This window comes from Cryptomeria japonica, unplaced genomic scaffold (assembly GCF_030272615.1).
Source record: "Cryptomeria japonica unplaced genomic scaffold, Sugi_1.0 HiC_scaffold_108, whole genome shotgun sequence".
Lineage (NCBI taxonomy): Eukaryota > Viridiplantae > Streptophyta > Pinopsida > Cupressales > Cupressaceae > Cryptomeria > Cryptomeria japonica.
The window spans coordinates 208,920-215,000 of NW_026728930.1; the positions used below are offsets into that span (position 1 = coordinate 208,920).

Below are 6,081 nucleotides of genomic sequence, written 5' to 3' on the forward strand. Positions count from 1 at the left end.
GGGTGCGATCATACCAGCGTTAGTGCACCGGATCCCATCAGAACTCCGCAGTTAAGCGCGCTTGGGCCGGAGTAGTACTGGGATGGGTGACCTCCCGGGAAGTCCCGGTGTTGCACCCTTTCTTAGTTTTTCGCCGGGCGTCGCAATGCTATTTGAATAAACCTTTTGCCCGTTTGCGTTCTCGTCGGGGCCGGGCCGGGCCGGGGTGCGCTGCCCGCACTACCGCGCGCGCGGGGGGCGACACCGAGCGCGCACCCGAGGCGCCCCGAGCACACAGGCCACGGTGCAACCCGGGCGTTGTGCGCGCACCCCGGTGCGCCCGAGGTGCTGCGCGCGCACCCAGGTGAAATCGGTGTGCACCTCGGCCAGTGCGCGCTCGGTCGAGTCGCGCACGTTGGCCAAGGTGCACGGTGATGTTTCTTACTCTAAGGTTCCGCACCAGACGCCCGGGACAGGTGAGCGAAGCTGGGCGGGGCCGGGTGCGCGGCCGGGGCAGGTGCACGCAGCTGGAGAGAGCTTTGGAGCACACCAGAGGTGCGCACCTTGGAGCACACTTCGGAGCGCACCAATGATGCGCTCCATTCAAAAGTTTCCTGAAAAGGCAAAAAAAGTTGAGATTATAGAATTTCCCACTTGAGAGATTGTAAAAAAAAAAAATTTAAAATGAAGGAAACGCGGGTGCCAAGGTGTGCGCGCCCGGGTGCGCAGCCCAGCCAAGGTGTGCGCACCAAGGCGCCCACCCTGGCGAAGGTGCACGCAAGGTGCGCACCCGAGGCAAACCGGACAATTAACCCAACTTTCGACTTCGCGCGCACCTGCGCACCTTGGAGCGCACTTCGGAGCGCTCCTTGGTGCGCACCAATCTTGGGCACCTCGGAGTGCACCATGGCGCCCACCAAGGTGCGCACCCGGGGCAAACCGAGCTCCGACTTCGTGCGCACCTTGGAGCGCACGAAAGGTGCGCACCATGGCGCCCACCAAGGTGCGCAGCCCAGCCAAGGCGTGCGCATCAAGGTGCGCACCCTGGCGAAGGTGCGCACCCGGGGCAAACCGAGCTCCGACTTCGTGCGCACCTTGGAGCGCACAAAGGGTGCGCAACCCAGCCAAGGTGTGCGCACCCCGGGCAAACCGAGCTCCGAATCGTGCGCACCTTGGAGCACACTTCGGAGCCCTCCTTGGTGCGCACCGATGTTGCGCACCTCGGAGCGCACCCGGGGAAAACAATGCAATTAACCCGACTTTCGACTTCGTGGGCACCTCGGAGCGCTCTCGGGTTCGCACCTCGGAGCACACCGAGGTGCGCACCTTTGATGCGCTGCCTTCACCAATTTCCAGAAAAGGCAAGAAAACATTGAGAAGGTGTGCGCACCGAGGTGCCCACCCTGGCGAAGGTGCACGCGAGGTGCGCACCCGGGGCAAACCGGGCTCCGACTTCGTGCACGCCATGCTGCGCACCTTGGAGGGCCATGGTGCGCACCTTGGAGCACACTTCGGAGCGCTCAATGGTGCCCAACCCAGCCAAGGTGCCCACCGCGGCGAAGGTGCACGCGAGGTGCGCACCCGGGGCAAACCGGGCTCCGACTTCGTGCACGCCGCACCTTGGAGCACACTTCGGAGCGCTCCTTGGTGCGCACCAGGGCGCGCAACCCAGCCGAGGTGCCCACCCCGGCGAAGGTGCACGCGGGGTGCGCACCCGGGGCAAACCGGGCTCCGACTTCGTGCACGCCATGGTGCCCACCGCGGCGAAGGTGCACGCGAGGTGCGCACCCGGGGCAAACCGGGCTCCGACTTCGTGCACGCCGCACCTTGGAGCACACTTCGGAGCGCTCCTTGGTGCGCACCAGGGCGCGCAACCCAGCCGAGGTGCCCACCCCGGCGAAGGTGCACGCGAGGTGCGCACCCGGGGCAAACCGGGCTCCGACTTCGTGCACGCCATGGTGCCCACCGCGGCGAAGGTGCACGCGAGGTGCGCACCCGGGGCAAACCGGGCTCCGACTTCGTGCACGCCGCACCTTGGAGCACACTTCGGAGCGCTCCTTGGTGCGCACCATGGTGCCCACCAGGGCGCGCAACCCCGCCGAAGGTGCACGCGAGGTGCGCACCCGGGGCAAACCGGGCTCCGACTTCGTGCACGCCGCACCTTGGAGCACACTTCGGAGCGCTCCTTGGTGCGCACCAGGGCGCGCAACCCCGCCGAAGGTGCACGCGAGGTGCGCACCCGGGGCAAACCGGGCTCCGACTTCGTGCACGCCATGGTGCGCACCAGGGTGCCCACCGCGGCGAAGGTGCGCACCCGGGGCAAACCGGGCTCCGACTTCGTGCACGCCGCACCTTGGAGCACACTTCGGAGCGCTCCTTGGTGCGCACCAGGGCGCGCAACCCAGCCGAGGTGCCCACCCCGGCGAAGGTGCACGCGAGGTGCGCACCCGGGGCAAACCGGGCTCCGACTTCGTGCACGCCATGGTGCCCACCGCGGCGAAGGTGCGCACCCGGGGCAAACCGGGCTAGGACTTCGTGCACGCCGCACCTTGGAGCACACTTTGGAGCGCTCCTTGGTGCGCACCATGGTGCCCACCAGGCCGCGCAACCCAGCCAAGGTGTGCGCACCAAGGTGCACGCGAGGTGCGCACCCGGGGCAAACCGGGGTCCGGCTTCGTGCACGCCGCACCTTGGAGCACACATCGGGGCGCTCCCGGGTTCGCACCGGCGTTGCGCACCGTGGTGGGCACCTCGGAGCGCACCGTGGTGGGCACCTCGGAGCACACCAAGGTGGGCAGCGAGGTGCGCACCTTTGATGCGATGCCTTCACTAATTTCCATAAAAGGCAAAAAAAAACGAGATTTTAAAATTTCCGTTTTGAAAGATAGTGAGAAAAAGGGAATGCTGGTGCCATCTTGAGCCCGCCCTGGTGCGCAGCCCAGCCAAGGTGTGCGCACCAAGGTGCCCACCCTGGCGAAGGTGCGCGCCCGGGCAATTAACCCAACTTCCAACTTCGCGCGCGCCAGGGTGGGAGCGCACCCAACAACCGGGCCTGGGAAGAGCCAATGCGAGAAACCCCACCAAACGCTCTGACAAAAAAAGAGGGGGCGCTCCAGTAACCCCGCTTCGGAGCGCACCCTGGGCAAACCCAGCCAGGGTGCCCACCCCGGCCAAGGTGCAGGCGAGGTGCGCACCCGGGGCAAACCGGGCTCCGACAACGTGCACGCCGCACCTTGGAGCACACTTCGTAGCGCTCCCGGGTGCGCACCTCAGAGCACACCAAGGTGGGCAGCGAGGTGCGCACCTTTGATGCGCTGCCTTCACTAATTTCCAGAAAAGGCAAAAAAAAGAGGAGATTTTAAAATTTCCGTTTTGAAAGATAGTGAAAAAAACGGAACGCGGGTGCCATCTTGAGCCCGCCCTGGTGCACAGCCCAGGTAAGGTGCCCACCCTGGCAAAGGTGCGCACCCGGGCAATTAACCCTACTTCCGACTTCGTGCGCGCCAGGGTGGCAACCGGGCCTGGGAAGAGCCAATGCGAGAAACCCCACCAAACGCTCCGACAAAAAAAGAGGCGGCGCTCCAATAACCCCGCTTCGGAGCGCAGCCGGGGCAAACCCAGCCAAGGTGCCCACCCCGACGAAGGTGCACGCGAGGTGCGCACCCGGGGCAAACCGGGCTCCGACAACGTGCACGCAGCACCTTGGAGCACACTTCGAAGCACTCCCGGGTGCCCACCGGCGTTGCGCACCGTGGTGGGCAGCGAGGTGCGCACCTTTGATGCGCTGCCTTCACTAATTTCCAGAAAAGGCAAAAAAAAATGAGATTTTAAAATTTCCGTTTTGAAAGATAGTGAAAAAAACGGAACGCGGGTGCCATCTTGAGCCCGCCCTGGTGCGCAGCCCAGGCAAGGCATGCGCACCAAGGTGCCCACCCGCGGTGCACGCCCGGGGCAAACCGGGCTCCGACTTCGTGCAGGCCGCACCTTGGAGCACACTTCGGAGCGCTCCTTGGTGCGCACCATGGTGCCCACCAGGGCGCACCCGGGGCAAACCGGGCTCCGACTTCGTGCACGCCGCACCTTGGAGCACACATCGGAGCGCTCCCAGGTTCGCACCAGCGTTGCGCACCTTTGATGCGCTGCCTTCACTAATTTCCAGAAAAGGCAAAAAAAAACGATATTTTAAAATTTCCGTTCTGAAAGATAGTGAAAAAAACGGAACGCGGGTGCCATCTTGAGCCCTTCCTGGTGCGCAGCCCAGGCAAGTTGTGCGCACCAAGGTGCCCACCCTGGCGGAGGTGCGCGCCCGGGGCAAACCGGGCTCCGACTTCGTGCACTGCATGGTGCCCACCAAGGCGCGCAACCCAGCCAAGGTGCCCACCGCAGCGAAGGTGCACGCGAGGTGCGCACCCGAGGTGCACACCCGGGGCAAACCGAGCTCCGACTTCGTGCACGCCGCACCTTGGAGCACACTTCAGAGCGCTCCTTGGTGCGCACCAGGGCGCGCAACCCAGCCAAGGTGCTCACCCCGGCGAAGGTGCACGCGAGGTGCGCACCCGGGGCAAGCCGGGCTCGGACTTCGTGCACGCCGCACCTTGGAGCACACATCGGAGCGCTCCCGGGTTCGCACCAGCATTGCGCACCTTTGATGCGCTGCCTTCACTAATTTCCAGAAAAGGCAAAAAAAAAAAAAAAACGAGATTTTAAAATTTCCGTTTTGAAAGATAGTGAAAAAAACGGAACGCGGGTGCCATCTTGAGCCCGCCCTGGTGTGCAGCCCAGGCAAGTTGTGCGCACCAAGGCACCCACCCTGGCCAAGGTGGGTCACGGGGTGGGTCCTAGGGTGGGTAACGGGGTGGGTACTAAGGTGCGTGCCAAGGTGGGTCATGGGGTGGGTGCCAAGGTGGGCACCAGGGTGGGTGTGCACCAACCCTAGCCAGGGTAGGTCACGGGGTGGTTGTCGGGGTGGGCGTCAAGGAGCCAAGGTGGGTGGCAAGTAGCCAAGTTGCGTGCCAAGGTGGGTGTCGGGGTGGGTGCCAAGGATCCAAGGTGGGTGCCAAGGAACCAAGGTGGGTGTCTGGGTGGGTGCCGAGGTGGGAGCCAGGGTGGGTCCCAAGGTGAGTGCAAAGGTGGGTGCCAGGGTCAAGGTGAGTGCCAATGTGGGTTCCAAGGTGCCAGGGTCAGGGTGAGTGCCAATGTGGGTTCAAAGGTGCTAAGTTGGGTGCGAGGTTGGGTGCGAGGGTGGGTGGGTGCCAAGGTGTGCTAGGTGGAAGCCCGGGTGGGTCGGCATCCCATGGGTGTCGAGTTGGGTGCCTGATGGGTGCTTCTTGTCAAGTTTTAGTCGTCGGGACTCATTTCGAGCCTTAGAGGTCGTTTCTTGTCCGGTTGCCCTGTCTTCGACCTGGGAACCCAATTTTGGTCCTCGGGTCCCATTTTTTTTTGTCTCGCATCCCACTTTTGGCCTGTGGCCTTTTCGGGGTCGATTCTCGTTTTGGGCATCAGAGCATGTTTCTTCTCCTAAAACCCAATATTTGTTTATTAAGTCTCGGAACACATTTTTGTTCTCGTGGACCCATCATGGGTCTTGGAACGCATTTGTGGTCCTTGGGTCCCATTTTGCATCCCGAAACTTGTGTTTTGGTGCTTGATCCCTATTTTGGGTGCCCACCTTGCACCAAGTGCGCACCCGGGGCAAACCGAGCGCCTTGGTGCACCGGGGCAAGATCGAGCGTGCACCCGAGGCGCCCCGAACATGCACCAAGGTGCACTCGGCCCACATGTGAGCGCAGGTCGTTGCGCCCGAGGTGGTGTGTGGGCACCGCGTTGCAGACGGGACACTGCACGCACACGACGCCCCGTCCAGGTGCACGCACGTAGGCCGGGCCGGGTGCACACCCGACGCCCTAGCAAGGTGCGCGCACCCGGGCAGGGCTCACACTTGGCGAACGGGGCGCACTTCGCGAGGGAGGGTGTGCACCTCGACGGGGGTGGGTGGCCGGGGTGGATTCGCACGTGGGTCGCGGTTTGCTAAGTACACACTGCGACAAGCTCATAACGGGTGCGATCATACCAGCGTTAGTGCACCGGATCCCATCAGAACTC

General features: G+C 63.6%; 2 non-coding genes across 2 annotated transcripts in view; both read left to right on the forward strand.

Annotated features, from left to right (window-relative positions):
- On the forward strand, window positions 1–119 carry LOC131865317 (5S ribosomal RNA). The gene has a single exon (XR_009364045.1). It is a non-coding gene; the product is annotated as a 5S ribosomal RNA (ribosomal RNA).
- Window positions 120–6,035: 5,916 nt separating this feature from the next.
- Window positions 6,036–6,081, forward strand: part of LOC131865318 (5S ribosomal RNA) — a 119-nt gene continuing 73 nt past the window's right edge. The window contains exon 1 of the ribosomal RNA XR_009364046.1: window positions 6,036–6,081. This exon is cut by the window's right edge and continues 73 nt beyond it. This is a non-coding gene — a ribosomal RNA (5S ribosomal RNA).